Raw genomic sequence first — 10,482 nt, forward strand, 5'->3', positions numbered from 1 at the left:
GTCAAAATGTGTCATTTTCCTAGTTAAAAATTCAATTTTGTGACCTCTGAGGGTCCCTATGCTTAAACACACAACATTACTGATCTCATTCAATTGACACGTCCACACCTATATGCATCCATATAACGATATGCATCCACACTTGGTTGAAACACACAACTTTAGTGATTTCATGCAAATGACACGTTCACATCTATTGGCCGTGTCTAAAAGGGCCTGGGCTCTGAATGGTCCAATCCATGAGTCCACCGACACATGCACTATAATGACCATTGGGTCACTCCCTCTCGATATATGCTTCTACACTAGGCTGAAACACACAACATTACTGATCTCATTCAAATGAAACATTCACACATATCGAACACGTCCGCCCGCGTCTAAAGGCAAATGGGCCCGACATTCAAATGGTTTGATCCCTGAGGCATCTGGACTTAAACAGTACTGACCATTGGGCCATTCCATCTCCATATGTGCACCCCCACTATGTTGAAATGCAACAACATTAGTGATCTAACGCAAATGAGCATTCACATCTATCGGTCACATCCGAAGGCAAATGCACTTGGGGTTTGGATGGTCCAGTCCTTGAGCCCTTCGACACTTGCATTGTTATGACGATTGGGTCATTCCATATTGGTATGTGCATCCACACTTAGTTGAAACACACAACATTACTGATCTCATGCAAACAACACGTTCACACCTCTTAGCCTTGTCCACCCTCGCCCGAAGGCAAATCTGCCCGGAGTTTGGATGGTCCCATACCTGAGTCCTCCATCATTTAAACTATAATGACAATGTGGTCATTCCATCTTGTATGTGCATCCACACTTTGTTAAAATACACAACAGTACTGATGTCATACAAATGGCACCTTCAAGCCTATCAGCCGTGTTCATTCGCATCCCAAGGCAAATGGGACCAAGGTTCGGATGGCCCGGTCCCTAAGGCCTCCAACACTTGCATTGTAATGACCATTAGGTCAATCCATCTCAGTATGTGCATCCACAGGTGGCTAAAACGCACAACATTATTGATCTCATGCAAACGATAGGTTCACACCTATCGGATTCATCTGCCTGTGTCCAAAGGCAAATGGACCCAGTGTTCGGATGGTTCGGTCCCTGAGACCTCCAGCACTTGCAAGTAATGACCATTTGGTCATTCCATATTGTTATGTGCATCCACAGTTGGATGAACACATACAACGTTACTAATCTCATGCTAACGACACGTTCACACCTATCGACCGTGTTTGCCTTTCGATGGTTGGATACCTGAGGCCTCCAACATTTACACTATAATAACCATGTGGTCATTCTATCTTGGTATGTGCATCCACACTTGGCTGAAACACAAAACAATACTGATCTCATGCAAATGGCACGTTCAAACATATCGGCCATGTCTGAAGGCAAATGTGTCTAGGGTTCGGATAGTCTAGTCCTTGAGGCCTCCAAACTTACATGATAATGACCACTAGGTGATTCCATCTCGATATGTACATCCACACCAGGTTGAAATGCGCAACATTAGTGATCTCATGCAAATGACACATTCACACCTATCAGCCACGTCTAAAGGCAAATGGGCTTGAGGTTCAGATGGTCCAGTCCCTGAGGCCTTCGACACTTGCACTGAGTAACCATTGTGTCATTCCATATCCGTATGTGCATCCACACTTGGCTGAAACACACAACATTATTGATCTCATGTAAATGATAGGTCACACCTATTGGCTGCATCCGCCCACATCCAAAGGCAGATGGGCCTAGTGTTTGGATGGTCCAATCTCTAAGGCCTTTGGCACTTGCACAGTAATGACCATTGGGTCATTCCATACCGGTATGTGCATCAACACTTGGTTGAAACACAACATTAATGATCTCATTCTAATGACACGTTCACACCTATTTGCCTTTTCCGCCTGCGTTCATAGGCAAATGTAGAGGTGTAAAGTGGGTCATGCCAGGCCAGCATGGCATGACCTATGAAAGGCACGCCCTAAAGGCAGGTCGTGCTGTGCTGGTTCGTGGGCCGCCACGGGCCGTGCCATCCTCTTTAGTGGAAATTTTGGGGTTGGCTGGGCACAGTCCACAACCTAGGCCTAAGCGGGCTCATGCTGTTTCATGCCACCATGAGGGCCTAGGCCAGGCTGGGTTGTAGGCCGTGTCGTGGTCTTGGATCATGCCGGGCTGGGCCACATGGTGGGCCTTGGGCTTAGGCCGAAACTTCACTATTTTTTTATTTTTTATTTTTGAAAATTTTGATTTCTTTTCTAAGTAAAATTGTAAAACTAAAATATTTAACTTTCCTATGAACTTTGGGAATTAGGAACTAGTTAAAAAATTAAGAAATGAGAAATCTAAGTTATTTAATACATAAATAAAAAAAATACTTAACCAAATTGAAATAAGAATGATGGAATAACAAATTGGAAGAAAAATAGGTATTTTATTTCATTTAAATTTGAATTGTACAAATTAGTGAATTGCAAATACAATTATTGGATCATTCCATACTTGGATTAATGAAATATAAAAATGGAATAAATTAATAAAATATAAAAAATACAATTGGTTACAATTTAAAAATACAAAATTATATTGTTAAAAAATTAGAAAAATATATCAAATAAATTAAATAAAATTAAAACTTTTACAATAATTTGAAGAAAATGAAAGATTATACAAGTAGTCAAATTCATGAATCATCATTCATCACTTTCAACATCTGCTTCAGGTGAAATGTCTAGTGTTGTATCATGCCCTCCCTTATCTTGTAATCCATCCTCTACATCTAGCCAATCCTTGAAGCAGATGCACATCTCTATGCTCTCATCATTCATTTAGCTTCTTTTGTCACCCAACACCCTGGTACCTGCACTAAAATAAGACTCCAATGGAATTGTAGACACCAGATGGTTTAATAGATCACATGCCATGGTGGTGAGAACTAGATAATTTTTCGAGTGTTCACTTCACAAGTTAAAATATCAAAATTATTTGATACTTCACCTAAATAAGAAAAAATTGCTTGCAAATAAAAATTAAGTTCAGAAAATGAACTTATTGTAGAAATAGCAGATTTTTGCCTTCTACTTATTAAATAAAAAAGCTTTTCTCTTCTACTACTAGGCTCAAAGTAAAAAGGAGAAGAAGAATTTGATGAACAGGTTGTAGGAATATTTCCTACAAATTCAAATTCATACAAACTATACATTTCAAATAATAAATTATTAAGTTCTTCTTTTTTATTTCCTATATCAATATTCATATTTTAATAATATGTTTCAAGTAAAATATCTAAACCATCTTTCCTAATCCTAGGGTCTAATATTGTAGCTAAACAATAAGGGGAAGAAATGTTCTCCCAATATTTTTTAAATTTATTTTTCATAATTTCAACAATACATTGAAATTGTGGATCATTTCTATATTTGGTGAAACAATCACTAATTACCATTAATTGATATGGTAAATTACAACTAGTTGGATAATAAATTCTAGATAATTCATTTGTTGCATCATAAAAATGTTTTAAAAGATCTTAAAAATCAGAAAGACTTTGTTTATGAGATATACAACTTTCTAACATAGCATAGGTTGAATTCCACATATGCTTTACATCTAATATAAAATGTTTATATTTTAAACAATAATTTTTGTATAAATATTTACATTCTTGTTTTCTTGCCCTTGAACCTTTTATATATATAATACAATTTCTAATTTTTGAAATATGATTTGAAATAATATTCAAGGCATCTTGAATACATAAATTTAAGATGTGACATGCACATCTAATATGAAATAATTTACCATTTAAGCATGGTTTTAATTGAGATTTTAAAATATTTATTGTAGAATCATTATTACTAGCATTATCAAAACTAATAGAAAGCAATTTGTTTCTATTCTATAAGCATGCAAAGTATTTAAAATATCTGCAGCATTAGTTGGTTCACTATTGGTCATTCAAGCCTAGTAAAACTTAAAATTCTTTTATTCAAAAACCAATTTTCATCAATGAAATGGCCGGTAAAACAAATATAACTAATATTAAATTTTGATGTCCAAACATCTGAAGTAATTGCAACTTTAGAATTAAGATTTGCTAACAAAGAAATTAAATTTTGTTTATACTAATAAAAAATTTTTAATGCATCAGTTCTTATAGTATTCCTAGAAACATTTTTATATTGTGGGTTTACTGAACTATACAACAATTTTTCTTACTTTGGATCTTCAGCTAACTCTGCATGTATAATATACTTAGCAAGTTCTTGTCTCATTTTTTCTTGTCAATATCTATCAGTGCCAAAACTAGTCCCCCTCCAAATCTAGGTTTGGGTTGTTTCTCGCTCATGCGTGAGCAGATGTCTGCTCAAATGACCTGTACCACCCTTGCCACAATAATTAAAGTCTTTCCTACATTTTTGGCAAATGACCCTTTTCTCTTTCCCCTTAATATCATTTACTTTGAAAACAGACTACTTAGCTTAGAAGCCATCCTTTTTCCCCTAGTATCACTACTACCTGGAGTGAAAGTTCCACTTCCATCAACATCAAACGCATCGGCATCATTGTTAACACTAATACTATCGTGATGCTATTGAATGTCATCCATGGTGAACATGTTGGGGAATCTGTTTTGAGAAGGGCCAGTCATTTTTTTAAATTTAAAATGATAAAAATTAATCTAATTCGACTTACCTAGATTGGTAGTTCAAAATCCCAACTTGGTTTCAATGGTTGAAGCCTTTTAACATCCAAGCTTCTCAAATCAAGATACTTGAGTTGGTTGAGCAAGCCTTCTTGTTGAAAGTCAAGACTTCGACTAAGTTAAGACTTGAGAATTGGAGAATGCAGAATCAGACAATCAGCTAATCAAGATTTCTCAAATTGCAAATAATTGAAAATGTATGAGTATGTGAGAGAAAGAGAGAGAGAGAGAGAGAGAGAGAGAGAGAGAATTAAGAGAATTGCTGAATTGGTGTGATGAGAATGGTGGAGGATAGAACTATTTATAGGAATTGAACATAATTCAATTGCCCAAAATACCCAAAAAACTATCTGTTATTTAGTTGTTGGGAGGGGCATTTTGGTCATTGCAAAGTTACTAATAACTTTACCCAAAATGCCCCCTAAACTAGTTGTTATATGGTTGTTGGGGGGCATTTATAACATTTTTTTAACCCCCATAAGCAAAATACAAAAAGACCCCCTAATATGGCTGTTTATAGATGTTGAGGGGGTATTTTTGTAAACACCCCCAAAAGCTGAAACTAGTCATTGGGCCCCTATGGGAGGGCGCCCAATGGCTGGGTTGTGCCAGCACTCGGGCTACGAGTAGCATGACACGTGCTACCGTACAATGTCGTGCCATTCCATGGGCCTCGAACCCCTGGCCCAGCATAGCACAAACCTCCGTGTTGGGCCTGGCACAGCCCATTAGCCGTCATGCTGGGCTAGGCCGGGTCAGTCCAAAATCGTGCTGTCGTGGGCGGCCCAACCCGATTTACACCTCTAGGCAAATTGCCTCGGGGTTTGGATGGTTTGGTACCTGAGGCCTCTAGCATTTACACTATAATGACCATTTGGTTATTCCATCTCGGTATGTGCATCCACACTTGGCTGAAACAAAAAAGTACTGATCTCATGCAAATGACACATTCAAACCTATCGGTCGCGTATGATGGAAAATGGGCCTGGGATTTGGATGGTCCGGACCCTGAGACCACAGGCACTTGTACTGTAGTGACCATTGGGTTATTCCTTCTTAGTATGTGCATAAAATAATCCACCAAATGTGGACTACATTAGTCTGAAACAAAATGGTACTGATCTCAGGAAAATGACACATCCACACCTATTAGTCGTTGTAGCCCATGTTTGAAGGAAAATGGGCCTAGAGTTCGGATGGCCTTGATCCATGAGGCTTCCAACACATGCACTATAATGACAATTGGGCCACTCTCTCTCGGTATATGCTTCTACACTAGGCTGAAACACATAACATTGCTGATCTCATTCAAGTGACACATTCACACCTATTGGCCATGTCGGCCTGTGTCTAAAGGCAAATGGGCCTGAGGTTCGGATGGTTCAGTCATTGAGGCCTCCATACTTGCACGGTAATGACTATTGGGTCATTCCATCTTGGTATGTACATCCACACTAGGTTGAAATGCATAACATTAGTGATCTCATGCAAATGACACATTCACACCTATCAGCTGTGTTTGAAGGCAAATAGGCCTGAGGTTCGGATGGTCCAGTCCCTGAGTTCACCGACACTTGCACTGCAATGACCATTGGTCATTCCATATTGGTATGTGCATCTTAACTTGGCTAAAACACACAAAATTATTGATCTCATGCAAATGACATGTTCATACCTATCGGTTGTGTCCGCCTGCATCCGAAAGCAAATTTGCCTAAGGTTTGGATGGTCCCATTCCTGAGGCCTCTAGCCTTTACACTGTATTGACCATTTGGTCATTCCATCTTGTATGTGCATCCACACTTGGCTGAAACAATCAAAAGTATTCATCTCATGCAAACGAAATGTTCAAACCTATTGTTCGCCTATGACCAAAGGCATGTGGGCCCATGGTTCGGATGGTCCGTTCCCTAAGGCTTCCAGCACTTGCTCTATAATGACCATTGGGTCATTCCATCTTGGTATGTGCATAAAATAATCCAGAAAATGTGGACTACACTAGGCTGAAACATAACAGTATTAATTTCATGCAAACGGCACACCCACAGCTATTAGCCGCTTCCACATGCATTCGTAGGTAGATGGGCCTGGGGTATGGTTGGTTTGCTTCATGAGACCTCCGACACATGCACTATAATGACAATTGGGTCACTCCCTCTTGGTATGCGCTTCTACACTAGTTTAAAACACACAACATTACTAATATCATGCAAATGACATGTTCACACCTATCGGTCGCATCCGCATGCGTCTAAAGGAAAATGGGCCTAGGGTTCAAATGGTCCAGTCCTTGAGGATGGCCAAACCATGTAGGGCAGTTGGGCAAAATTTCAAAAATAATTTCTTTCTCCCTTTTGGGAATTATATTCCCAGCTTTAGAAAAACTAAATTTTACAAGGATCTTTCTTGAGATGAACCAGACCAAATTTGAAACCAAGAAAAGGAGTGAGAGGGTAGTACTAGATATGAAATCATATAAAACTCCTAACGTACGTGTTCACACCCAAAGAGGTCAGCATATCCACCTCCTTTGAAGATTAAACAGCGAATATTGAGGTAGGATCAACAAGATCATTGATTCTTCACTAAGAATCATGAAGGGTTGAGTGAGCACAACTTCAGAATGTTTCTTTTACCAAGAAACAATAAAAAGAATGGTTCTTGATCACTCCAAGAACAAGAAAACGAAGTGGGTAGGGGCGGCAAGAATAGAAGGAGAGTAAAAAACAACAGAAAAGAATTCTTTCTCGTGTAACTCTGAAGAATTGCCCTCCACATTAAATAGACCTAAAGAGATAATCTCCTAATTGTATTAGGAGTTTCTTCATGCAAATCATTATTTGGATCTAGACTCTTTAAGTGATAAGGATTATCCCTTATCATATTTGCATATCAATATTAGCCTCTCCTAATCCAATTAGGATTATCCTAATCCAAATCTTTATTTGGATTTGGACTCTTTAAGTGATAAGGATTACCCCTTATATTATCTATAGATCAGGATCAGCCTCTCCTAATCCAATTAGGTGTATCCTAATGCAAATCATTATTTGGATTTGAACTCTTTAAATTGATAAGAATTATCCTCTTATCCTTATGTGCTGATCTATACCTAGATTCACCCCCTATTTAATTAATCATATTAAGCCCAGTTCGAAATGGGCTTTAGGTGACGGGATGAGAGATCCATCATATGGATGGCCAAACTCTATAGAAAGGTTGGGCGAAATTTTAAAAATTTCTCTCTCTTAGTTGGGAATCGCATTCCCTATTTTAGAAAATTGCATTTTCAATGACCATTCTTGAATCAAAACCGGACTAGATCTGAAACCAAAATGGAGGAGAGGGATATAACTGATATGAAGTAATAGTAACTCCCAATGAAGGTGTTCATGCCTAAGGAGAAGACCAAAAACCTGCCACTAGTGAATATGACACAGTGTGTGGTGAAGCAGAATCAGTAGGATGGCTCTTCAATAAGAACCAGAATTCTTTAACAAGAATCAAACAAGGGATAGTGAGCACAATTTCATATTGTTTTTTCAGCCAAGAAACAATATCAAGAACCTTTCTTCATTAGTTCCACAAGTGGAAATCGAAATAGATAGGGGTGGAAAGAATAAGGGAGAATTTCGCAGATTGTTGTGTGTTAAACTAAGGAATTTGCCCTTATTTATAGCTTTCTTTGCATCAACCTCCTCTTTTTCTTACCCTAATTGCCACTTTCAACAAGCATGGCTATTGGATTTCCCTTCTTAATTAGTTCTTCAGCCCTCTATAATATATTGCTATGTTCCTGAAGGCTAACTTTAGCTTTTTCATGTTGTAATTCATGACAAATTGATTAAAGGAGGGAGGAAAAGAGTTTAGGATGGCATCAACTTTGATGACATGATCTAGCCCTAACCCGAGTGCCTCTAATTTCGGCCCTTAAGTTTGTTATCATCCAACAACTTAGCGAATTTTTTTTTGCTATTTTTGATAAAAACCACGACAGATTATTAGTCCACAACCCAAATTGATTCATGTTTACTAAATGATATGGCTTTTAATCATTGTTCTATTTCCATTTGTTCATTTCTGAGATTTTCCTCCTATCTCAATGATAGAGACTGCGAATTATGTCTCTGGAAATGTGGAAAATCACATATAGTGCATGGAACTAACTGTTTTAACTGCATAACCTCACCACCTTCTGTGAAGGATCATATCCACTCATCTTATGAGCTTTCACTTTGGCCTTGAAGGGATGAGAGATCCATCATATGGATGGTCAAACCCTGCAAGTAGGTTGGGCAAAATTTCAAAATTTCTCTCTCCCATCTGGGAATCACATTCCTTGTTTTAGAAAATCAGCATTTCAATGATCAATCTTGAACCTAAACTGAACTAGATCTAAAACCAAAAAGTTAGGAGAGGGACATACCTGATATGAAGAAATAGTATCTCCCAATGAAGGTGTTCATGCCTAAAGAAAATCTCCAAAGACTTCTTCCCCTGAAGATGACATTGTGTAGAGTGGAGCAGAATCAGTAGTGTTCTTCCCAAGAACCGAACCCTTCAGTAAGAATTCGAATAAGGCTGTGAGCACAACTTCAGATCAGCCTTTCTCCAAAGGCTGATATCAAGAACTATTCTTGATCACTCCTACAAGAGTGGAGATTGAACTGGTAGTTGGTGGCAATAGGAGGATAACGCAGGGAAAAGATGGCACAGTCACACTGGTGTTGTCTTCTCTCTATATGATCTAAGATCTGATTTCTGATGTTTTTGGATGAACTGAATGGTTCGCCTCCTCCTCCTTTTATAGACTTAAAGAGATCAACTCCTAATCCCATTAGGATTTTCCTGATCCAAATCCTTATTTGGATCTGGACTCTCTTTAAGAGATAAGGATAGATTCTTATCTTATCTGTAGATTAGATCAGCTCTCATAATCTCATTAGGAGGTTTCTAGATCCAAATCTCTCTTTAAATCTAGACTCTTTGAGTGGATAGGGATAACTCTCCATCCTATCTGCTGATCCAAATCCCAGATCTGCCCTTCTTTAGTTGACCATTTTACACAGTTTTGGTGAGAAGCAAGGCTAATCGTGTCATTTTACACAGTTTTGGTGCCATGTGGTAGATTGAGCATAACTCTCTCATCCGGACTTCGATTGAGATGATTCAAGATGCTTTAGAAAGATAAGAAAAAGTTATACAACTTTCCTATTTTGAGTTTTGAATTGAGGTAAAAATCGGATTGAATGGCAGTCAAAATCGGGCCCGAATTCACTGCAATTGCGCTAGTGATGTATTGAAGACATTCCTTAGCCTTGAAGCTTTCATCCGTGACTTTACCATTCTCCCACACACACAAGAACTTTGTTTTATCTTATTTTTTAGTCTTTTCTGGATAAGTGAGACTTGTAGATTAACATAGAGGAATTTTAAGTGATTTTGTAGGCTTCTCTTGGAGGAAATAGATAAGAGCAGAAAAACCTAGAGAGAAGGAAAGTAGATTGGGAGCAGCCGAACCTCTCTTCTCTTCTCTTCTCCTCTCTTCGCCCCTCTTCTTCATTCTTTGATTTTCTTAGAGTTTTCACCATGACCATGCAGAAGCCTCAGAATCCACCAAACTGTGAGATCTAATTTAGTTTTTATCGTTTAATTCATGCTTGGGATATCGAATGTTCTTCTATGTTTATATCTATGATTGTTTCATTTGATTGCTAGGAAGGTCTACTAGTTTATTATTCATTGCAATCTATC

This window comes from Nelumbo lutea, chromosome 7 (genome assembly GCF_056320005.1).
Source record: "Nelumbo lutea isolate HS-2025 chromosome 7, American lotus-T2T, whole genome shotgun sequence".
Lineage (NCBI taxonomy): Eukaryota > Viridiplantae > Streptophyta > Magnoliopsida > Proteales > Nelumbonaceae > Nelumbo > Nelumbo lutea.